Source organism: Erpetoichthys calabaricus, chromosome 2 (assembly GCF_900747795.2).
Source record: "Erpetoichthys calabaricus chromosome 2, fErpCal1.3, whole genome shotgun sequence".
NCBI lineage: Eukaryota > Metazoa > Chordata > Cladistia > Polypteriformes > Polypteridae > Erpetoichthys > Erpetoichthys calabaricus.
Genome location: NC_041395.2, coordinates 155642672 through 155669576, shown reverse-complemented (window position 1 = coordinate 155669576; position 26905 = coordinate 155642672). Strand labels below are relative to the sequence as shown.

General features: G+C 36.9%; 1 protein-coding gene across 3 annotated transcripts in view; it reads right to left on the bottom strand.

Annotated features, from left to right (window-relative positions):
- dipk2ab (divergent protein kinase domain 2Ab) overlaps positions 1-21257 on the bottom strand; it is a 102089-nt gene extending 80832 nt beyond the window's left edge. Inside the window, exon 1 of one of the 3 annotated variants that reach the window (XM_028794688.2) lies at positions 21159-21257. The gene's annotated coding sequence lies outside the window, so the exon portion shown is untranslated. Of the gene's footprint in view, positions 1-11459; positions 12115-18815; positions 19207-21158 lie in introns of those variants that run through there. The other 2 variants (XM_028794687.2, XM_028794686.2) reach the window with 2 other exon arrangements.
- Positions 21258-26905: the final 5648 nt, after the last annotated feature.

Here is a 26905-nt window from a genome sequence, read left to right as displayed (position 1 = left end):
GTCATTAAAGTAGAACATCGTAAACCATCTTAAAATGAATATTTAATTTACTAGATTTTCTCAAACCCCGTCATAAGTTATGTAGCACACTAAATGCTGTGTGTTAAGTGTTCCCTGAGTCATGTTAATCGCTACGCGCTTCTTAAACTGACTTCCTCTTACACAAAGAGGAGGCGCAGGCAGCACACAGAATACATTAAATTTCATGATATTCCTGCTCCCTGAACATTTAGAATGCTGAGATAAGCATGTATTAATCAGGTGGGGGCACTGTGGCACTGAGGATGCACTGCTGTGTCGCCGCAAGGAGGTCCCATGTGTTCCCTGCCTTGAATTTGCATGTTTTTCTGGTGGGTTTACTCAGCATGCTTCAGTTTTTTTCAAAGTCATGTAGGATGTGGGGTTTTGTTAGGCTATATTGACCCTGCTAGTGTATGTATTGCTCGCATTCACCCTGCGATGTGCTGGCGCCACGTTCAGGATTTGCTCCTGCCTCGCACATAATGCTTATTGCGATGGGCGCAACCCTGAATGGATGGCATAATTAAACATGTATAACGACTATTTTTGTTTGAAGTTCTGAACGCTCCGTGGTCTAAGTTTATAACTAGGTTTAATTTCACAAAGACATTTATCGTGTGGTGATTGGTTATGTGGAGAAAGAAAAAGGAAAGATAGGAACTGCGGGTTTGGTACGTCAGACAGAGACAGCACGCATGCAATAAAGAAAGCACGCTCAGAAGAGCACCCATTGAATTCTGTGTTCGTGTCTCCGACCACCAGATCACAAACCCAATATTTACTCAATATTTAAGTTAAACCTGTGCGATAACCCATTCATACATTCAGTTTTTTGGAGCCTCGTCACACCTGCCATACAGTTCTCTACACTGAACGTGCACCTGGGGACCCTTTACTGCGAGGGATCAGCACCACTGTGCATGTTTAATACCTGCTTTAATGCATTTCATCATGAAAATTTCTTAGCATTCTAAATTTTCTGAGAGCAGGAATATCATGAAGTGAATGTATTCTGTGATGCAATCGCTGCCGGCGCCTCCTCTTAGTGTAGAGGAAGTCAGTTTAAGAAGCGTGTAGCAATTAACAACTGGGTCAGGGAACACTTAACACAAAGCATTTATTGTGCTACATTAACTTATGACAGGGTTTAAGAAAATCTAGTAAATTAAACATTGATTTTAGGATGAAGTTTAGTTTACGACATTCTACTTTAATGACAAAATAAACTATGAGAATAAAGTGGAAATGTCGAATGACTTTACTCTCGACATATAGTTATTTTTTTTTCCTTCACTGTGTCCATATTTTTTTTTTTTCTTCACCGTGGCCCTAATACGCTTCTGCAGGGCTATACCACAAATAGCATTATAAATGTAAGTTGCAATTTTATTATTTATGTATATTGCTTAGCTTGTAGCAAGGTCCATATTAATGCAGTTTGCTTTAATGATGGATCAGTTGGTAAAGATGTCATCACCAAGCTGCACTTGTTTTAATTAATTTTTATTTGGTGAATACTGTGTAATGCACATGGCCTTGAAGTCTTGAAGTAATAGTATTATTACTGGAAGTTGCACTATTATTTATTTTATTGTTATTATTTATTAGTTTAAATATTATGCAGTTTAATGATGGTAAAGTTGTTTAAAAAGTCACTTTAAATGGGTCAGTGGACAGAAATTGTTTACATTAACAGAAAGTGTAGTTGGTTTACAAAAAATATTTACTATTTATTCCTTTTCTAAGACATGTTCAGTGTAATACAACTTTTGACAAGCACCTCTGGATATTTTACCAAGTCTAAATGCTCTTTAGATAGTTGAAAATATGTTGTCAACATTTTAGTTTAAGTTGTTTGCAAAATTTGTTCAATAAAAGGGTTCTATATTTTGACTGCAACTGTCATGCAATGTGATTCCTTCTCTTCATTAGTGCCACTCCCTTGAAAACTATCACTTTATGGGGACATGCAAACCTGTATTAATACTTGTGTGCACATTAAAATGTTTTTTTGTACAATGTACAATTCTCATGACAGTAAAACAGGTTATTCTTAGCCAGTCTACTGCAGTAATTGCAGTGGAAAATGTGGTTAACATCCACTCATGCATGGGAAAAAAGTACCGTCAAATACCGTGAAACCGGTATAATTTTGAAAAATACCGTGACACAGAATTTTGGTAATACTGCCCAGCACTAATATACATAAAATATATATACACATATATACATACATATACACAGTATATATAAAACACCTCAAGGATGATGAATGTCTAGCTGAAACACTGAATTACAAAACACACAAGAAAATAGTAAGTATATATTTTTAACAGAAAACAATCTTTAATGCAATTAATGGTTTAAAATGATTAAAACCTTTAAGTACATGTATATTTAAATTTAAACAGCATTTAATTGCCAATATCAATTAATTGTTTGTGAGAGTATATATATGTTAAAGAAATTGTGAAAACTACTTTTTTCAATTAAGCAATACGAGAGCTTGTAATTAAGAGAAACATTTTCATTTATGCCATTATGTATTATGAATACATATTTTTGTTCATATTTTATTAGTTAATGTATGTATTTTAAGGAAATTTTGGTATTTTTATGGTCACTGAACAATAAGCCTACACAATTTCATTTTGTTAATAAAAAAATGAATAGGTAACATCTGTAGTCTATAGTTTAATTCTAAAAATGCACTTTAATATAGGACTTAAGGCTTCTATGCATCTGATTATGCAGGAGCTTTGGGTAAAATTTTTTTAATGGGATAAAGAGGGAAAAGAAATCTGAGCTGGCTGATCAAGTAACATGAAATCGATGATCGGTATTGGCCTTAAACATCTGATCAGATAATCTGTACTTTACTGATAAAATCTGGCAGTGGTATTAAACCCATTAACACCAGCAGATGAATCCTTTATTACATAATTATTGAATTAATAAATATTTTCATAGAGACTAAAGCATCTCCAGAAAATTTGGAGGAAACACTCAAATTATACCGGAGGAGAAAAACTTGACCACTGGACATCATTAACAACAGACTTCAATCTTCTTAACACAAGGGAAACAGAGAAACTAATTTTTACATCATGTAACTTTTATTATGACTATTTACACAAGCCTAATTAGTAAGTGAGGAGCATACCTGCAGAAATTAACACCAAAAGTGAAACCAAATGTTAATGACCATTAACAAGTAACTAATACAATAAATGACTGTTTTAAGTCTACAAACATTGATGAGAAATGAAGGAGACGCTGTATGCCAATGAATTTCTAAATAAAATTACATCAGCTCAACACACAGTTAATGCTACACATAGAAAAACCACTCATGCTTGTTGAAAACCAGAATGCAATAAACATTTAGAGAAGCAAAAAAAAAAAAAAAAAAAAAAAAAAACCACAGGTCAACATGGCTGTCCATAACAATTTTATAAGTGGATGTCTGTAAAATGAACCCTATTAAACTCAGTTATTTGACGAGGTAAGAGAAGATAACATGCTACTCCAAACACTACAACAGGCACTGATCAAAGTCATTCCAAAGAAAGATAAATACCCTTTTGCGTGCACACCGTAATGACCAATCTTGTTACTAAATGACATTAATATTCTGGCAAAAACTGTAGCAAAAAAACAGAAAACATAACACCTTAAATACTGTCACACGATCACACTAGATTTGTGATAAGTAGACACTTAGCCCTTTGGTAATTATTTGATTTTGTACATACCCCTTCAGTACTCAAGCTTTCAGTGGTATTACTATAACCACAGACATGAATTGATAAGTTTTGAAAAATGTTCTAAAGGAATCTAGTTACCTCTTTTCCATATTACACAAATTACTTCATAAGAACACAGAACCAAACAGGGCTGTTTATTATTGCCAATGGCTTTTGCAGCTGCGGTTACACCATTTGCTATCCATCATTGACCAGTCAGCGATAAAGGAATAAAAAAACACCACAACACCACACATCTCTCTCTATGATGACTACATGGTTCCCTTCATTACTGATTCAGCTTATCACTGCCAATCATATTAAACATGTCTGATGAATTTAACAAGATATTTGTTCAAAATTAATGTGAATAAGAGAATAATCTTAGCATTTCACTTCCACACCATATTACATTGGGGCACTTTCAGTTAACTATCTCAGAACAGCTTAGATATGAAAGAATTGCAGCCATAAGAAAATTCAAACCACCATTAAAATGTAACTTTTGCAACATGATGGAAAGCATCAAAAAATATTAGGTGGTCAACTTTTCATTTTTCTTTAGCTGGGATAAGTAAGAATTTTAACTTTAAACAATTTTTCTTTCAAAACATTTGAATATTTATTAACAAATTCCTTCTCGAAAAGGTACATTTATCTGAAATTTTTCCCTCTGGGATGCAAAATGACACATATTAAAAGTAGGATTCTACAAAGACCTAAATTAAAGGGTAGCATGGCATTATTTAATATCGTGTTTCATTCTTGGGTTCTACATATTCACACTTTTGACTGTAGAAGGAATTGGAACTCCACCTAGTTGGTTAACATGGAAAAGAAATCTTGTTTAAAATTATATACAGTATATGCCTTTGCTCCAGAATCCAATCACCAACAACAAATATCAATTTAATGGAATCTGGCTGTGCAATAATTGCTCAGAAATATGTAATTAAATGTAGGAAAATCTAAGGTGAACATGTGAATCTTTAAAACAGAAACAAGAGCAGAACTGAATGGAAATGATGTCTGTTGCAAGGCATACTGTAACACTGTACTGTATAGTTTAGAACTATAAACACAAATGTTTAAGGAGAATGTGTCTGGCACTCTACCTTGGTTCACCATACCATATAAAATAAAAGTTTCAAGTCTGTTTACATTTTATTTTTCACAACTGCTGATACTTTACAATATTTTCTCATCAGAGACTGCACAGTATTAATTTTTATTTTTTAAATTTACCACCCATTTCACATTACTTCATTTACCCTGACTCATTAACTTTGTAAACTGTGAAATGTCACGGGTTAAGAGGGTTATCATTTACAAATGATAAAAAAAATAAAAGCAGCATATCGAAACAAATTCACATGTTACTTGATAAGTATAATTTACATATTGACCTGAGTGTTGTTCCTAAAGAAAATATTTTAATCTCAACTGTTCTAAAAATAAGACACCAAAATTGCAAATAATAACATGCCTATGAGAATTTTTGTGATCTCAATATAAACATATAGTTGCTCATGATAGAGAATAAATCAAAACAATCATGGTTATAGTTAACAAACCTTTGAGATATGAGATACACTATTAAGATCTTGACTTATCCACACAATGCTACAGATTGCTTTCTTAACTGTGGAATCATAGCAACAAAGAAAAATGTTCATAAAAATTTACAGGCATGCAGAGGAACTGCAAAGTGCCTAAGGGAGAAATTACATTAGACCTTGAGAGAGGAAAACAGGAGACTAACTTACTTTTTCTTCAAATCTAAGTCACATTATATTTTTTGACACAATTTCAAATTTTTTCCATTGTTTTGTTTTGTCAGGTTTAATGTTTAAGGCGAAAGAAAGAACAAAAAAAAAATAGTTGCATAAATAATCTTACTTCATTGTTCATATAAAGATTGCTCCCCCAGTATGTTGGATCAAATTTAGCATGGAAAACTGAAAAGCATTACAATTGTTAATTTTGTTTTATACATTAATAATTTAAACTGTCCTAGTACACGTGTATGCCTCGTGATGGAACAGTGCCCCATTCAGAGTGGATCCCTTTTCTGTGCCTGATGCTGTGGGGACAGACTTGGACCTCATCAGGCTGGGTTAAAAAATATTTAGCATAGAAACACAGCAAGGAATGGGTTTGAACTTTACATTAAATAAATTGAATGCCCAGGTCTTGAACTTTTATAGTGAAGAACGACTGCCATTGAATTTTGTCACCCACAGAAATACCCACATTGCCAAAAACACTGTAGATCACAACCATATTGTAAATAACATGCTATTAACGGAGTTCACTACTAAGTCTGCTCAATCAAAACAAAATTAATCCTGTCACAAAAGGGAATAAAATAACCATAGTTTTGTAAGCATGTTGTGCTGTCCCAGGAAAAACATATACTGAATGTGGTCTGAAATGCATTCTGCAACAGCAAAGAATTTGGTATTATTAATGAAGTATACCCAAAATTATATGAATAGATTCTGGATGATTTGGGCAGACCAATGCAAATATTGAATAAAATATGTATACAGTGATCCTCCGCTATATCGCGGTTCAGCTATCACGCACCTGCTACATCGCGGATTTATTAATACTATTATTATTACTATGGGGCTCAGCCCCCTGCTCGCTTCTCTCGGCCACCCCCGGGTTTGGTTTACCGGATAAACAATTTAAAGAGATTGTTATTTTCATGGGAATTGTTACATATGCATTATTTTCATTTTTACTTTAAAACTTTTGTAAAAACAATATTTGTCCTTTATTTCCTGCCGCGAGTGTGGTTAAATCTCTTTCTCGTGGCACTTATAACACTGCTCGCGTTGTGAAGGAGGGGTCTGAACGCACGCTAAAGAGATGTGATCAGTTCGGCTGGTGTCTTGCTGCTGCTGGCCAGCTATGTGTTGTGCTTGTCACGCTTTGCGTCTATTACTTAAAAGCCCGTACAGCAGTTGTCCTTCTGCCACTTCGTGTCTCTGCCGCTCGCTTTGTGAAGGGGGGGGGGGGTTGGCTGAACGCACGCTAAGCAGAAGTAGACAGATCAGCTACTGGCTTTGTGCTGCTTGTACCAAGATGCCCGTTCTGCTTGTCGTTCTGTGCGTTCTGAAATCGTGTTGCTTGTTTTATAAAACAAATACATTCTTAACTACTAAATTTGAAATATCTATTTAGTTGACACATTCACCTGTGGCTAACACAACTATTATATTTTTATATCAGTTTGGTAACACCAGGTATCGAAGTCCTAGTCTCAGTCTACTGAGAAATCTACTTCTATATAGTATGAGCAGTGATGCAATACAAGCACACATCTTACACATCAATAAACTTCTATTTTCTCAATATTACAGTAATGAAAAACGTTTAATACTTAAATCATGTATTCTAAATCACTTTCATACTCTAATCTCATAATGGCAAGTTATCCCTCAAAGCAAAAAATATGTAACTGTTCAAAAAAATATATATTATATATACATACCTATACATATATACACACAAATCAATAAAAAACATTTTTTTCCATAGTGTCCACTGTTCAGTAACAGACTACAAATATCCTTAATGATGTTTCACTTTTTACAAGTCAAACTTGCAAAAAAAAAAAAAAATATTTGCATTGGAAGAGTTGCCTGGGGTTCTGCAAGTATGCATTTGTTGAAGGGGAGCTGCTTCTTCCCAAAAATAAGGAAGCATTTTTTAAAGACTATTTCAAAAACATGACTGCATATTAGATGTATTTGCATTAGTTACAAATTTCTTATGTCCATATACTCATGCAACCTGCATGTATAAAATAACTTTAATTGACATTTTTTCAAATGTAAAAAGAATATGAAAGCAATTTTAAAATAAGCAGCATGATACTAATACCTCACCTGATTTTATTTGGGGCAAACACTAGCAAAACAGTTGTGCTAATGTTTGCACCCACTAGGATCCGATATGTAGTTTTTTTCTGTTACTAAAGTATATAGTACTGAAAATGATTTAAGAGTCTACTGTAAGAGAAAAACTAAAATACAGTTTAATCTTCACTTGGTGCAGAGTACAGCCTAGCAAAGGATCAGCTCTAACTAAATAAAACATTAGCAATCAAGGAAAAAATAAATAAAACAAAGATAAAATATAGATAGGGTTATTGACATGCACAGCATGTCAAAGTAATGGATTTGTTTTAGTGCAATATCAACGAGAAAGCTCTCAGAGTCAGCATTCCTACAACCCTAAATAAATACATACACTACAAGTTGCAAACTACCACCCTATTAATTTGATTCAGACACTCCGTTCTAACAACGATATCCTAAACAACCTGCCCTTGATCACAAAAGAACGCCACCTAGCTTTCCAAAAATGCCTAACATAAAAATGCTGCACGCCAAGATTTATCACATTTAAATAATTCGCTGAGCTCTAGCTGACAGTGCAGGGCTGTATCAGCAGATAAGCATAACTGGAAAACCATTCACCAAGGTTATCACTGAAATGCAACTGCAGCAAACTCTTGGCTAAAAAGCATTTAGCTCAAATTTTGGAGCTGATCAAAAACAACTAAGAAAGGGCACATTTTTAGAATTTGATGGAACAGAAAAACAGCCATTTTAAAATATTAAATTAAGCTCATGGTCTCAGCTGTCAAATGTATTCACTTTGTAACCAAAAGAATAAAAGAGAGATCAATTCTTTCGCAGGATAAGCAGCATACATTCACATCCAATAATATGAACCTGCTATAATTAAGTTTGCTGCTGATGAGTGACAGAACGGCGTTGCCAAAGAAAACCATGTCAAATTCATTCAATTTCTCTGCAAGTACAGTCCATAAAAACCTGTACCAGCTGCCGCCACACTACAGAGACAGAAAAAAAAAAAATCAATCATTACTTTCAAGCCCTTATGCTTAGCCAGTTTACAGCAAGAGTTTGCTTTTTTTTACAAATCTTCCAAGATGTTTAGAAAAGCTTATCAGATATACCCCAAAAATGTGTTCTCTGAGTAAATAAGACCTTTATCTAAACAAATCTATTAAGAGAATGCTGCATGGCTATCCTGACACAATGCTAGTCAAAGATGTCAAATGTGTACTATAAACTACTCCTCTGAAAACTAGTTCCAAGTTTGTGACACAAAGACCACATGATGCCTCAGGTTTATGTGGAATCTTTTTTACAAGGCTCCAGGGAAACTATTTAACAAAGCCTACTCAACATTTTCTTGCAAAGGGTTGCACTGTCATTTTTTCTTGTAAAGGTGCACAAATCAATGTTAACCATTTTATGGGAATAAATGTGGTCAAAAACAGGTTTAGAAGTGAGGGGGGGAAAACTACAGCTTACAAAATAGGATAAAGTTTAATAAAACCTCTGCAACTTATAAAAGCCTTGAACTACCTAAAAGGTTACTGATAAATAAGCATGACGGAGACTAAAGCCCATCATGATGAATGTCATACAAACTTGAGCATTACTTCTTCCTTTGGCTTTCCTAGCAAACCTCAGTTGAAAATGCACTACACAAAGTTTATTCATTATCCGTACTGCACACACAAACAACTAATGAAGAAAAATTTCCTACAATATATGCAACTCTGTGAACATCAGAACTATCAGCATGGTTCATTAAGTTTATGTAAGCAAACTTCTCAGGAAGGAGCATGTAATTTACCAAAATAAAATGATATTCCACAAGATTGAAAAAATAAGGACTTCACTGTAACATTTACTTAATATTATTAGACAAAAGTTAATGTATTTATCATTGATTAATAAATTTGTCCAGTTGTAATTTGCACCACTTCTTCAAGATACACCTGGCTGAAAAACAGCAAAACTTCAACAAATGCACGTATGTTATAATGTTAATAATTAGTAATAAAATAATAATAAAAACTCATTAGTTGAAAAGGCAATCTACAATGCTCTGGAGCAGTGTCTACCATAATAATTACTTAGCTTTAGGCTAGTAAACATTTACAATAAACCTTTAAATTTTGACTAAATTGTACTTTGTATTTAAATTCTGTTCAAGTCAACAGCCTAAATTAAAACCAGCAACATGAACACATATCACATAGTAAAACAACCAAAAATATCTCTATTGCAGAGGAGTAAAAATGCATTTAAAATTACACTTGGAATATACAAGTAAAGAGCTGCTTACAAGTGACTTTCATGACTAATTATCCTGGTTAAGTGCCAAGTAAAAACATTTCCTTCTTTCATCTGCTCACTGAATATGAATGGCTTCCCTGTTCTTCGTGATCCCCATTGTAAAAACTTTGTCGTTTAGAGGGATCAAGTAATGTCTCAATTCTAAATCAAATTCCCATCACTATTATATATGTTTAAATGACAAATGTGGGCTTTGGTCTGAGCTGTTCGTTCCCTGCCTCACACTGGCCAGCAAAGTAAAACCAAAACATCCTGCTCTTAAAAAAAAAAAAACTTCATTTCAAATGAATGCTGAATTATCCCCCTCCACTCCGATTGCTCAATAAAACTGGATATGCAATGAACACAAAGTAACGTCGTCTTTCTAACGTGTGCGCCATTAAAACTAGCGTTTTACAATTAACAAAAGAAGGCACCTTCCGATTTTTGCACTCACTAAACAATCAACTGTTAAACGATGCAGACCATCGGGTATCCACTTTCAACCGATCTGCTTCGGCACGGCTTTTGCAGACTAAAGAGAATCTACTTTGAAAAAGTTCGGAAAGAATGTGCATGCATCGATTGCATGTTGGGCAAAAAATAAAATGCGCACAGCGCAGAAAGTGTCACTGAGTCAGGAACAAACCCGTACAAATATAACCAAAAAAAGATTGCTAGGATATGGAAAAGGATGATGGTCGTAAGCAATACTGGATAACCGTTAACAAGGAGGATATGTTAGATAAATGAGAAAACGAACCTATAGTAGTGTCACTTTAAAGTTAATATTGTAATAGTCTTTTCATGCTGCTCGTCGTCACACAATATTTGATAAAATGGCTAACATTTAAGTACACTACTAATCAAATCTAAAAACGCAACAAAAGCAGCAAAGGAAAAGTGTCACCTGTAAAAACACAAAAAGCAACGTCTAGATCTGTACTGTATTAGTACTAAATGTGGTTTTGCAGGGTAAGTGCACGATTGGTAATGATAAACACAAGCGATAAAACTTTAAAAGTCGCTACTTAAGCCATACTTTTGTCAATGCATAATTACATCAACCGTGTGGGTAAAAGAAAATGGAAACAAAGATACTTGATTCAGGTGAAAAAAAACACAATTCCTGTAGGATATCAACTTACCTGCTCTATGAAAGGAGGTTGAACAAAGTTAAAATCTCGCCGGTTGGAACCCTTTTTAAATGCGACCGATCATAAACTTCCCCTTCACTTTTTTTTTCTTTATACCTTTCTAAATCTTTACAGGAACTAGTAGACACGTCCGTATACAAAAACTGCACTACTTACAGCGACCTAATTTTGCTTGGTTCTTGCCCTCGCCCCAGGCAAGCGTGCAGCGGGTGCGAGAGTCATTCACACACATCAACGGTTGCCTGTACCTTCCATTTAACTATTGTGTTTGTTTGTACGATAACTTATTTTTATCGTTTCTCCAATACATTGCAGGACCCGGTATATATTGGTGCATATAAAACATAAAAAAAACGAAATACCTTTCACGAGTCATGAAGTTGCCTTCTGGAACGGTCTGTCTCCTCGGAGATACCCTCGCATAATCGTCTCTGTAAGTCTTTTTAATTCCCTTTTCACTTCACTTTTTGTGTACATGAATTACCCATGCCAGTAGCCTCATCGGACTTGATGCACGAACAGTCCGTTCTTCGATTTGGCTCCTCTTATTTCGTACAACTTAGAATTGGGGGCTGGGTTGAGGGGCAAGGGGCAGGGGGGGTGGTCGTACTTCTGTATCCAATATACCCACGACGTGAAAACCTAGAGAGTCACAAAACTGCATCCGGTCTTCGAATGTAGCACGAAAAGAATAAATAAGCAGGAATCATGTATGTGGGCATCATTTCTGACGAGAGCGTTTCTCCGCTCCGCTAAACCCACCGCCGCTGTTGTCGCGTCCTTCCAGTCAACGCACTGCCCCTCTTTTTCTTGACTGTCCGGAAAATTTATTTATCGTATGTCCTTTCTCGTTAAAGTTTCTGTTGTACTATTTTAGGTTCGGCTCCCTTTGCAGACTGAGCATTTATACGTTGTCTCAATCCCTTATCCCTCTCCGACCATACCATACTCCGGCTCTCAAGCACCACAATGGATCCGAGTCTGACTTTTTCAACAGTATAGGATTAGACTTTGCGACACACGCGGTTGCTTTACGTTATTGGTGCCTTTGGTTGCCAAGTGATATTTTTTTTTATTAGTCCGTCGCTAGGAACGGGACTCCGCCCTACTCTATTAAATTGGCTTGCTATTGGTGGCGAAGCTGTCTCTGAAAAGCTTCTTAAGGATTAACCCTCTTTGCAATACCTCATCGAGATTTTCTTTTAATGTCCGTGAAGTTAATATGACCAGCGCACGCAAGCATAAAAATGACTCCCTTGAGCCCCAAAAGAAAAGAAAAGAAAAAAAGGAAAAAGCAGCGCGAGGCAAAACTATTTCTTTAACCCTAGATATGCATCTAAACTGTGCTCTGAGCTGAGGAAACTCTGACTGGAGTTAGGCTAATTCATTCAAAGGAAAGCTGCTTTCGGATAACTCCAAAATGCACATATATATATATTTTTTTTTTTTTCAGAATTACCTATTATAAATATTTCAATATTTTAAGTGGGCGAACATTATTATTATTGTTATTGTTATATTATTTAATCAAAATTTAGTTTCATTTTTTTCCAAAGGAAGGTAATCTCAAACTGGATGACACCAGTCTGTTGCAGTGTACAATCATACAACGGCAATGTAATGCACATAACCTGCAGGCAAGAAATAAAGACCCAAGGAAAATCCACACTGATGTAAGCAAAATAAGCAAATTTTACTGAGACTTCAAGATTTGTGAGGCAACAACACTAGACGCTACACCACCCATTACCTTATTATTAATATTATGTGTTTATTTCTACACCATTGAAAAACTGCCCCTTCTTCAGTTATTTTCGTAACTTAATTTTTCCAGGTTATTCCAGTTATACAGTACGAGTAAATGCTGGAGCCCAACCCAACAATAATGTTATAGCCTAGGAGGGCAATTACAAATGTAAACAGACATTCTTTTTTCAGACCTGAGTGTTACATTATAGTATTGAGGTTAACATGAAAAAGACAAAAAAAAATAACCCTTTATAGACAGGTTACTAATCCATCATAGGGTGCCATCGTTCACACTTCTTCACTAACTCAGACCAGTGCAATTCTTAGTCACCAACAACACAAGTGATCCAACTATCCATTTTCAAACCAGCTTATTCAGGGTCACAGGAAGTCAAAGCCTTTCCTGGCAGATTTGAGTACAACACACCAGTAGCTGCCCTACATTTTTGAGGCCCTGAAGCTTGAACTGTTATGAGTGCCCAATCGCAAACAGCATCGAGGTCTGGGTAAACACCGTTATCTTCTTCAGTGTGGGTTGCTCCAAAACATATCACCAGAATTTTTTTTTAATTTAACCTTTACGTGTTATACAGTATAGTAGATACCCAAAATTTGTAAACAATGTGGAACAAAGTCACTTCTTGGTCTCCTCCAGGATTAGGGTCCATGAAGCTTAAGCTTCATTATTTTCATAGTTGATCTGCCCATGCAGCATACACTATTAAAAAAGGTTCTGCAATGGCAGTTTACTGGGTTATGTGGTTCCTAATTGAATCATTACTTGACAAAAATGCATGTCCTTCTGGGAAGGGTTCTTTGTATATGACATTGTTTCTTTGGGCTCTAAAAAGGTTGGTAATTTGTGGACAGAAATGAACTGTGCTTGTGTTATTGAATGCTGCAAGAGTCCTTTAAAAATCAGGATCCCTTTGGGATTTTACAAATCTGTTGTCATCAATTTGTGGTTAATTATTAAAAGAGATTCTTTCTGAAAACTTAATGTGGGTAATTTTTTGGGAACTAAAAATGATTCCCCTATGGCATGTCTCAGAAGAACTACTTGGACACCTTTTTATTTTATCTTTTTTAAGAATGCAGGAGGCAACCCTGGACGGAGTTATACATATTCACATACACACACTACTACTACTGATGCAGGGACACTTAAGGGTTGTCAACAAAGTAAAATTTGCAAAACATAATATCAAGTTCTTTTAATGTAATTCATATATGTAATAATAATAATAATAACAATAATAAAAGAAGTTGTTATTTTGTTTATTTCTTATCAGCTAATTTCCTTACATAACCAGATCCACTGTTAACTCTTACTGACAGCAAAATTATTGACATTACCTGTATTATTTAAAATACACCAATTTAATAAGCATTATATAAATTAATGAATCATCTTATGTAATCAACAGTCAATATGTCTTAGGTGGTTATCACTAAAGTTTACAGATGTCAAAAGGTAAGAATTGAAGAATTATTTCATCCAAGAATTAAATCTGAGAAGTAAGTGCAGTCAGGGATGTAAATATTACTATACTCTCAGCCAACCAGAAACGAATGAAGCAAGAATTGAAAGAGAACATATTCATCCACCCTATATCAAAGCTGAATGTTCCAGTTCATAGTTGCAGTGGCCAGAACCTATCCAGAAAACAGTGGGTGCAAAGCAGGAAACAATCCTTGATGGGGTACCATTGAAATGAAATATAGTGTTAATAAAATATTATTTGTCATAATAGATTAATTTTTACTTGCTTATTCTCTTATTTCATCATCCATTTTCAGTATCACAAGTTAAAATATCAAGCGCTCGACTTCATTTTATGGGGATCCAAGTTCATGTACACTGAGAAAAGAAATTTATTAACATTCTGTGGGTTGCATTTTGAGGTATAAATTAATGTATTTCAAATAATTATATCAGGTTCATAAACAAATTAATGTTTACAAAAGTAAACATGCCTTATTTTCTTTATTTTTGCTCTATACACATTCATTATTTACACAGTTTCTATAAAATGCCATTATTTATATCAATACATGATTGATCTGCTTTCAGATGAGTAAACAGTAAGTTACGAGGACACAAATTAAATGCTGAATTCCATTCTGTTGTATGAAGAGGACAATGTGCTTATCTCAGCAGTTCATCAAATAGCAGTGGCCCTTTCCCTTTAATGACCCAAGTGGCAGTTCACTTAATAAAGCAGTTAAAGCTGACTACCTTGTCAGTGAGTAAAGTCAAATGTCACAGTGATCTACGTGTGATACTGGAGTTCATTTGTAGCCTAATCTGTGGCCTTCCCATGTAAATGTTTAGCCTCATGTTCTAGTCGTCTTTTAAGGCAAAACTAAGTCATTATGTGAAAGGTGGTCTCTCCCCCCAAAAGCCCAGCACTTGGACATAATTCAAAAAACAAAAATTGGCCATTTTCCCAAAAACATGAAAATTTGCTTTAAATAGCAGAAGTGATTACCTGTGAAAGGCATTATGAAGTCTCACTTGCAAACACCACTCATCTCTAGAAAAGACGTTGAGAACAAGATGACTGGTGAGACACTGTGGTGGCTAATGGCACCAAACAGTTAAAATTTCACTTAAGTGTCAGATAGCAGACTGAGAGATGAGTGTCACAGGACAGGTTTTCTTTTTGCGCTCCTGAAAAACTCACTGCAACTATGTCTGTTTCAAGTTATTTTTGCAGGCAGGCAAAAGTAACATGGTTTGTGTAAATATACGGCTGCTTGTGGAATGACTCACACATTTCATATTTGTGCAATATTTTCTGTTTATTGCAAGATGAGGATGGGAACAGGACAAGACTCTCCTTTCCCTCTCTCGCTCTGAATGTGACATGTGCTGCACTCTTTATTTGCACCTATCTGTTAGCACTCCCTTTCACATGAACACCAGATTTTCCGGTTTCTTGGCATAAACAATGTGTCATGTGTTGTTAACTGTCAACATACAGTAAGTCCTTTGTTATGTGTTGCAACATAAGTTTAACGGAACATCTCAGCATGCTACTGTCTATTTTTGATCTTCTGTGTGAACAACTTTCAGTTTATGAACAAACAATAAGCACACACAGTGTTTGTACAAATGTACAATTTTGTAATCTATAATTTAATGACTGAGATATTAAAGTGAAATACAGTTTTATGGAAATTGGGTAGGGATAATTAACCACTACGGATGACCTCTGGCTAATATTTTGCTATAATTATTTTTTTCCAGTTGATCTTTTTTAACACTTCACAGTTCTATGAAGCAATGAAGAAAACAGGCTACATAGAGTTTCATTTTGAAAAGCAATTTCCATATGCCTCAATAAAAATCTATTGGAGAAAAATCATATACCTGATTCACACCTGGTCCTGTTAATTCAGTACACTTGTCACTATATAAAGAAAAATAATATCACAATAAAAACACGGAAGATGCAGATAAATGTTTAGTTGTTCAATGGCTGCATAATGAATAATCCTTTTAGCTTTCGTCAAGTGTAGGCAGCTTTGCACATCCACCAGATTGTGTTCATATCATAAAGGGTGGTGTAGTCTGTCGGGGAATTGCAGGAACAAGGGGTATCTGTTAGAGAAGGGCATGTGGAAGCCAACCCAGGAAATCCACAGAACTCTCTTTCAGTTTTCTATTGTTTCATATATTGTGCTGCCCCCTGTGTTACCCAACCTTTGAGTTAAATAAACACATTTTAGACTGTATGTTTTGGCCTCTTTGATGTAAAGGTTGTTCTTTGGTGTTTATGTAAGAAGTTTATATTGTGCACATACTTTCATCTTCAATTGCAATGCAGTTTGATTATTGTTTAATAATGGTCTGAGAAAAATCTTAAGATTTAAAGATATTTAATATGTGTATTCTTCACACAGTCCTAAGTCTCCCCTTCTTCATGATATGTAAATATAAGAGTACAAGTTTAATAGAGTAACCAGATATTAATTTCTGCCCACCTGTTATCTCTTTGAGTCAGAGAAATTTGAAAGTCTTTATGTAGAGAGAGAGATATAGTGATAACAAGTGTAGATTAAATATATCTTTGGATGTCCTTTATATTGAGTATCACAAATCAATTTAGAGTTTAATTAACCTGTTCTCTATGTACCATACCATACCATACCATTTTTATTTGTTAAGCGCTTAAAAACACAGCATTACAACTGACCGAAGCGCTGTACAGTTAAAACAAGCAAGACTAAAAGCAAAATATTAAAACAAACATTAAGAGAGAATTAAAACAGAGACACTAAAAACAGGTCAGGGGACCCAATAAAACAGAGAAATAGCAAAAAGCAAGTGGAAATAAGACAGGTTAAGAATTAAAAGCCAATGTGAAGAAGTGTGTTTTTAGGTGTGATTTGAATGTGGCGACTGAAGCGGCTTGCCTAACCACTAAAGGTAAGGAGTTCCAGAGCCTGGGTGCACAGACGGAAAAAGCCCTTTCACCACGAACTTTAAAACGTGCCTTGGGAACGGTTAGGAGCAGCTGATCTGCGGATCTAAGAACACGAGGGGGATTGTGACGATGGAGCAAGACACTCAAGTAGGCAGGGGCTAGACCATTTAGTGCCTTATAGGTTAAGAGGAGTATCTTAAAATCAATTCTGAAGCTAACCGGCAGCCAGTGTAGGGTTTTTAAAATCGGTGTAATGTGTTGGCTTCTGCTGCTTCCAGTTAAAAGCCTTGCAGCCGCATTTTGAACCAATTGGAGTCTAGAAAGAGTGGATTTACTAATACCATATAGGCAGGAATTAGAATAGTCGAGCCGGGACGTAATGAATGCATGGATTACTGATTCCAGGAGGTGGTAAGGCAGAATTGGTTTGAGTTTGGCAATTCGCCTGAGATGGAAAAAGCAGGATTTTACTGTGCTGTTGACTTGAGCATCCATTTTCAGGACCATATCCATTTTGATTCCAAGATTGGAAACAGACGAAGTTACTGGAATGGAAAGAAAGTCGAGGCCAAGGGGTAGGGTCTGTTTGCGATCAGGACTAAAAACAATGACCTCGGTTTTTGAATCGTTCAGGTGAAGGAAGTTTACAGCCAGCCAGTCCTTAATGTCAGATAAGCAGTCGAGAAGAGGTTTAGTGGAGTCAGTTGACTTGAGGGAGAAATAAATTTGGCAGTCATCAGCATATAGGTGATACGAGAAAGGATTGAAAAAGACCACTGTACAAATTAAACATTCATTTTTTAAAATATACTCCTAGTAGTAACCACTAAATGTATGTAGTGTACAATTAGTTTAGTCCATTTCCATCCCTCTCTCATAGTTTAAAAAATGAAAATGATAAAATACAGTATAATATGATATTTTTCACATCTACATGTTTGTTCTGTTTTTGCTGGTGAAGGTTGCAGTAACAACATGCTGAGCTGGGCTGACCAGGTCGAGACATTGAATCTATTATTATTTTTACAGTTGCTTTCATGATGATCTTTACAACAAAGCACTTTACAAAACAAGTAAAACAGTTTAAGTATATGTATAGTTCCTTTAACAGTGAGCCCTGTTACAAAGCAATTAATGAATTAATCTATTGAGCTCTATGTCAAAATATTTTACAAATCAAAGAATCCATTATTGTTTTTAATTAAAATGGCATTTATAGTGAACACTATAACAAAACGTATTTTTAATTAATCTTATGTTAAATAAATAATTTTATTAAAGTATCTTAATTCCATTAATTTCACCGCTAAAACCTTACCATAGCTTTCTTTATAAAGTATTTCAAAGTTTAAAGGAGTCAGTCTTCTGTTATACAGTAATCAAATTCCTAGCAGTTTTGCAGTGGGTGCTTTACAGGTTCTGGCTTTTTCTCTATTAAACAAATTTTAAGAAGAAGCCATGCACATTTTAATCCAGATACTGTCACTCATTTATTATACTGTTATTATATTTTTCATATGCCTGTTTAAGACTTACCTCTCATTTTTCAGTTCCCTGTAATCATATTTCCATATACGAAGGAATGAAAGTTGCTCTAGTTCCATAATTAAAATTGCTCCATTGTGACACTGACGCAGCCTCACAGATGTGTGCACTCAAGCTCTTTATAAATGTTTTGCGAATAGTGTTTGTGATGCCTAATAAATAAATAAGCAATCACAAATCAGTTAATGATCCCCACTTCCAAGCAGAAAAACTGGGCAGTCTGCCATAGTTTCTCTGAAAGACATTCATTCACCACATCGGTTTCTTTTATTTATATCTTCTTTTAAACTGAAGTAGTTGATGCTCTTTTTATTGTAATCTCGAAAATTGGGGACATAAAAAAATCTTTATTTTAGCCCCAGTTATTGACACCAGTTTTATTTTCAGTATTTATATAGCTCTGTCATGGCCCTTATCCAGCAGTAGACTCTCAAAGGCCACTTTTCCTGAAGATTTTTATATTATGTCAGCCAATCAATAGCCTGCAAGTTAATTTTAAAATAGTAACTAGATACCGAGACTGGATCCTTTTTTTAACCTTTTGTAGGTCTTAAAGCACCACACCTGCAAACAGAGCAAAATGCACCAGTTTGACATACTGTATTAGAGAAAAATGAAGCAGAAACTCACTTATAATTAAACAGTCTTAAATCTATCTATCCTTGTTAGATGAATAGGTGTGGACCTTCTCCCGTATCCCTGTGAGAGTTTGTGTGGGTGTAGTGTTCTGTTATATGTATGTATGATTGTAGTGTATGTACCGTATACTTGAGAGAAACACACATATAGAAAACTATTAATATTTACATATTTTTTGATAAACTATTCGGATGCTTTACTTACATATAATTCACTCTTTCTGATTAAGGGGTTAACTCGGTTTGACTTTGTCAGCTGAGCAAGGCGCTCCTGTTAAAATAAAGCCAGAAAAAGGTAAATAGAGCCGAAGTCTACGTTAATACGCGAATTCTGAAAATGAGCGATTTCAGATGTATGTGGGGACTCCTAGCGACGGTAGAAGGAATAATTTGTACTTCTGATCTTTTTCTTTCTTTCTTTCTTTCTTTCTTTCTTTCTTTCTTTCTTTCTTTCTTTCTTTCTTTCTTTCTTTCTTTCTTTCTTTCTTCATGTAAACACTTGCAAAATGTTCTGTCTGATGCCCGTTGCATGTTTTATATCCAGTGTTTATTAATTTACTTACATTCACTTTTATATCGTTGTATATTTATATATATTTATTGGTATTATTTACTTACATTTTTTTGCCTATGAGTTTGTGTCTACTATATATTTCTATAGTAAATGTTCCTTACCAGATTAACAAAAAATCAATTTCACTGCAGTGCAAGGTCTAATGACACAAAGAATTAAATTCAATTTACTTCTACAAGTACAGTATATCAAAGGAATTTGATTGAAAAAAAGTTTGTCCCACATATGACTATTTAAATAAGTACCCGGTACTGGACACTGTCACTAAAATAATCTACAGTAAAATTTGCAATTGCTTAATTATTATTTTTTAAGTTAAATCCTACACAATGATACAAAGTACACAATGTACTTACTGTCCCCTTATTTTTTCGTTTAAGGCTAAAAAAATTATTAGACCTCTACTGAGCGCACTTTATCATTTTTACCTTTTTTCATCTCCTTGTAACTTTCAAGTGATCATCTTCGCTGCAGAACTAATTAACTTAATGGCTAATAAATTACAGTTAGACCCCTTGCATGAATTGATTTTCAGGCAGCTGACACACTCTGAAGCTTTTGGTCTCTTATATTGAGATTTTCTGCAGCACGCGGACAGACGTGGACAGAGAAAAAAGTGAGGTGCACCTCCTTTAGTCGCAGACAAGTGTTGGAAATGCAGTTAAATCCCGCTGCTTTTATCAGCTACTTTCTTTTTGCTAATACGGAGTCTTAATTCTTTAGTGGCACGACGCCAAGTTTAGTTACGTTTCCATCCAATCATGTTTTGAACTATGACTTGAAGGGTCACAACAGTCAACCCTGCACGAGGCGCCTGCTAAACTATAGCAGCCACTCTCCTGAAGGGAGGTTAACTTAGCTTGACGTTCGCTACTTCAAACCCCGTTTATTATCAGTGAGTCGATAGTTATACTACACAGAATTTCAACAGCTTCGACTAAAAGCTATTACGAGAGTACTAGTACGGAATGAGCGTTATGAACACATCGCCCTTAAGTGTCTGACTGCACGATATGATAAAACGTATAATCTGTATTTCTGATTTACAGTCCAGTACAAAACTGTTCACATCAGTACTCCAACTTGTCAAAGACAGTTGACTGCTAACGGAATCATACCAACCTGACAGACTCCTTAGGTTCTCCGACGCCAGCCTTCTCACATTCTGAAGACTCGATCTGCGCAGATCGCGGACAGAACTCGTTGTGGTGCCTGCTTTTCGCATCGCTCTCCGTCGATGTGTCCGTGAAGCTCTCTCGGCGGTTACCTGCAAATCACGCTTACAGCCCTCTTCTAGTCTCTCTTACATTTCAATCAGCCAAACCTACAATTATATTTTCTAATTGTATTCCCGTGGACAAACGTACTGATTCTGGTCAAACTAATAATGCCTAAGCTCTATAGGTGTCCTTGGGTAGCATCACCTCTGGTATATACACAAGAGACAAATCAATGCAATTTAGTATGAACCAAAAATAATTTAATAGACAGTATTAAAGGCAACCAAACTTCCATAAGACAGACACTTGGGACTTAAATGTATTTTCTTAAATTCCAAACGAATGCCCATATTTTGCTATTAGAATATGTACATTCAATCATAATTGTTAATTATTTCTAAATCACAGTTTTGCCCTTCTTTCCAAAATACACAACATTTAGAAAATAGACAAAACTCAGCTTATGTTTACTCTCTTTCAATTTTTTATCTTTGTCTTAAAAAAATAAGTAGCTTTATACTGTTTGCTCAAAAATAGAAACATACAAACCAAATAAGGCATAGGTAGTTTGATTGTTATTTATATTTAAAGCTGTTTATTAAAGTCTGAGTAAAGTTCACAACATGAAATGTGGACATTAAATGGAAAAATAATTGTAATTACTACAGTATACAATTCTTCAAGTCCAAAATATAGGAAGTCAACTGAATAAGGCAAATCACATGTGCACAATATCTTTTAACTATCTGTAACAAAGCTGGGTAACACAGTATATAAATCTGAATTCAGAAGTAGGAAATAGAAACATAACTTCTTTACAAAATGAAGATCCTTACAGAAGAGCCACTTCCCTTAATTGTTCTGTTCCTGTTCCCCATAACACAGGTGCATAGAAATGCTGTAAGGTTTGTGCAGTTGATCATCAGATGGGGCCTGGGCTCCAATATCATCATTCTCATCATCAGACTTAAACCAAAAAAATAGCTTTTTGCTTTTTGGTATTGTGTTGTTTCCACCGGAGATTACCATAATGTTTCCCACTTCTTCAGGTCAAGCTAATACTGTATTGGGCTTTTCCCTGCTAATACTGAATTTTAACGGTAGGCAGGCTTCATCTTTTATAAGAAAAAAAACCCTAGTGATTTCAAGCACAGTGTGTGATGATGTCACATTTCTAGACTTTTTTTCTTTTAGTGCCTCTACTAAGCCAAGGGTTCTCAGCCTTTTTTAACTGAGGGTAGCAGCTCTAATTATCAACCAGCTAAGTGGGCTACACAATAAGAAATCAATGTTTCCTTCAAAAGGGCATTAGATGTTAGGCTTACACTTAAAATACCCTCCCTCCTCCCACACACACACAGTAACAATATTAATATTTGTATAATAATCCTTTTAAATGTCCTTTACAGTTAATTTCCATCCATCCATTTTCCAACCCGCTGAATCCGAACACAGGGTCACGGGGGTCTGCTGGAGCCAATCCCAGCCAACACAGGGCACAAGGCAGGAAGCAATCCCTGGCAGGGCGCCACCGTGCCGCCCTTTACAGTTAATTTGAAAGAGCTAATTTCAAGTTAATTGCTGAATTTTCATAAATAAAAAGCCTATATTAATGAGCTTTTTGAGGTCTTTTAGGGAAGATTACTTCTTGCATTCAGGTCAGGAAACCTGTAAGGTTGTCATTGCCATGAGACACCATTTAATCCACAATGTTTCCTAATTAATAAACTCTGAATAAGTCATTAAATGGTTACTGTATTTAACAACTGGAATAAAATAAACTTTTATTATTATTATTATTATTATTATTATTATTATTATTATTATTATTATTATTATTTATGATATTCCAATATTTTGGAAGTGGATGCCTATGAAGGACCTTGCGTAGACTTCAGTGGAGTTCGATGAAAAAACAGTAACACAGAAGACCTGTACTTCCAGATTTACACTGTTTAAAACAAGAAAAAAAATTGGGAATGGTCTCGACTAGACTTTCTCATATACTCAGATATGGGGATAGATATTTGAGGAGTAAACCGCAAGACAATGATTATATTTTTATACTATGTACATTATAGAATCCATCCATCCATCCATTATACAACTCACTACAGTAATCCCTCGCTATATCGCGCTTTGCCTTTCGCGGCTTCACTCTATCGCAGATTTTATATGTAAGCATATTTAAATATATATCGCGGATTTTTTGCTGGTTCGCAGATTTCTGCGGACAATGGGTTTTTTAATTTCTGGTACATGCTTCCTCAGTTGGTTTGCCCAGTTGATTTCATACAAGGGACGCTATTGGCAGATGGCTCAGAAGCTACCCAACTTACTTTTCTCTCTCTCTCTCTTGCGCTGACTTTCTCTGATCCTGACGTAGGGGGATTGAGCAGGGGGGCTGTTCGCACACCTAGACGATACGGACGCTCATCAAAAAATGCTGAAAGATTATCTTCACTTTGCTCACTTCTGTGCAGCTGCTTCGTGAAGGGACATGCTGCACGGTGGTTCGCATACTTAAAAGCACGAAGGGCACGTATTGATTTTTGGTTGTTTGTTTTTCTTTGTCTCTCTCTCTCTCTCTCTCTCTTTCTCTGCTCCTGACGGAGGAGGTGTGAGCTGCCGCCTTCAACTGCTTTGTGCCGCGGTGCTTCAGATACTTAAAAGCTAAACAGCCCTATTAATTTGTTTGCTTTTCTCTATCTCTCTGACATTATCTGCTCCTGACGCGCACTCCTTTGAAGAGGAAGATATGTTTGCATTCTTTTAATTGTGAGACGGAACTGTCATCTCTGTCTTGTCATGGAGCACAGTTTAAACTTTTGAAAAAGAGACAAATGTTTGTTTGCAGTGTTTGAATAAAGTTCCTGTCTCTCTACAACTTCCTGTGTTTCTGTGCAAATCTGTGACCCAAGCATGACAATATAAAAATAACCATATAAATGGTTATATATATGGTTTCTACTTCGCGGATTTTCACCTTTCGCGGGGGTTACGTTCCAGAGGAGGGATTACTGTATATCCTAACACAGGGGGTCTGCTGGAGCCAATCCCAGCCAACACAGGGCACAAGGCAGAAAACAAACCGCGGGTAGGGTGCCAGCCCACCGCAGGGCGAGCAGACACACCCCCACACACCACTGTAGATGTGGAAGATGCTTCAGTATCAAAGTCAGAAGAAGAAAACACTTTATCTTTAAATTCAGAAGAAGATAGAGAAAAAGAAGAAAGCCTTTTTATTTTTAGGTGAGTTCTCTCTAACCTCCTCCCTCCCCTTCTATGTTCATTAGAAAAAATAGGAGAGCATGAAGTATTAGATTGAAAAAGAGTTCCCATAGGGATAGCTGGAGAAGAATGATGACACCTTGCCAAATTCTGATGGTTGACCATGCTTACCTGTGCCTTTTTCTTTTTTACCGCAGGTGCTTGTATGTAATTGAATATCTGTTCATCCTGATGTATTAACCTCTAGGACCGCCAATGCACCTAACCTGCATGTCTTTGGACACACAGACATGGGAGAACATGCAAACTCCACACAGGGAGGACCCAGGAAGCGAACCCAGGTCTCCTAACTGTGAGCAGCAGTGCTACCCACTGCGCCACCATGCCGCCCAACATTATAGAATCATCAACAACAAATCAAATCAAATTAATAATATATTGAACAATTATTATAAAAGTAAAGTTGAATAAATCGGACTCTGCAGCTGCATGAATAAAAGGTAAAGTGCCACTTCCGGTTAATGGAAATAGGCCAAAAGTTGATAGAAATCTACATTTTGTACCTAATACTTGTCATCGTGTTTACATACACACACACACACACACACACACACACACACACAGACATAGACATAATTCCAAAAATGGTACTTTCAGACAAAATCTTGAAAGGGAATTTTTGGAGGATTCCAATACTTTACCCTATACTTCATATAAGAGAAAGTCAGGGAGGTCTAAAACGTCAAGATTCATCGAAATCTCAACATCGAATCTTTGGATGATTACAATACTTTCCCTATATGAGAAAGTAAAAAGAACACCTGAGTAAACAAGTGAAAAGCACTGGGGCATGGGACGGCAAGTAACTGCTGCACACAATATGTAAAGAGTGGCAACATCGCACAATTTCATATTATTTATTTCCACCCATCCATCCATCCATTGTCTCCCGCTTGTCCAAGGTCGGGTCGCGGGGGGAGCAGCTTGAGCAGAGATGCCCAGACTTCCCTCTCCCCGGCCACTTCTTCTAGCTCTTCCGGGAGAATCCCAAGGCGTTCCCAGGCCAGTCGAGAGACATAGTCCCTCCAGTGTGTCCTGGGTCTTCCCCGGGGCCTCCTCCCCGGTTGGACGTGCCCGGAAACACCTCACCAGGGAGGCGTCCAGGAGGCATCCTGATCAGATGCCCGAGCCACCTCATCTGACTCCTCTCGATGCGGAGGAGCAGTGGCTCTACTCTGAGACCCTCCCGGATGACTGAGCTTCTCACCCTATCTTTAAGGGAGAGCCCAGACACCCTGCGGAGGAAACTCATTTCAGCCGCTTGTATTCGCGATCTCGTTCTTTCGGTCACTACCCATAGCACATGACCATAGGTGAGGGTAGGAACATAGATCGACTGGTAAATTGAGAGCTTCGCCTTGCGGCTCAGCTCCTTTTTCACCACGACAGACCGATGCAGAGCCCGCATTACTGCGGATGCCGCACCGATCCGCCTGTCGATCTCGCGCTCCATTCTTCCCTCACTCGTGAACAAGACCCCGAGATACTTGAACTCCTCCACTTGGGGCAGGATCTCGCTACCAACCCTGAGAGGGCACTCCACCCTTTTCCGGCTGAGGACCATGGTCTCGGATTTGGAGGTGCTGGTTCTCATCCCAGCCGCTTCACACTCGGCTGCGAACCGATCCAGAGAGAGCTGAAGATCACGGCCTGATGAAGCAAACAGGACAACATCATCTGCAAAAAGCAGTGACCCAATCCTGAGCCCACCAAACCGGACCCCCTCAACACCCTGGCTGCGCCTAGAAATTCTGTCCATAAAAGTTATGAACAGAATCGGTGACAAAGGGCAGCCCTGGCGGAGTCCAACTCTCACTGGAAACGGGTTCGACTTACTGCCGGCAATGCGGACCAGGCTCTGGCAATGATCGTACAGGGACCGAACAGCCCTTATCAGGGGGGCCAGTACCCCATACTCTCGGAGTACCCCCCACAGGATTCCCCGAGGGACACGGTCGAATGCCTTTTCCAAGTCCACAAAACACATGTAGACTGGTTGGGCGAACTCCCATGCACCCTCCAGGACCCTGCTAAGGGTATAGAGCTGGTCCACTGTTCCGCGACCAGGACGAAAACCACACTGTTCCTCCTGAATCCAAGGCTCGACTATCCGACGGACCCTCCTCTCCAGGACCCCTGAATAGACTTTTCCAGGGAGGCTGAGGAGTGTGATCCCTCTGTAGTTGGAACACACCCTCCGATCCCCCTTCTTAAAGAGGGGGACCACCACCCCGGTCTGCCAATCCAGAGGCACTGTCCCTGATGTCCATGCGATGTTGCAGAGGCGTGTCAGCCAAGACAGTCCTGCAATATCCAGAGCCTTGAGGAACTCCGGGCATATCTCATCCACCCCCGGGG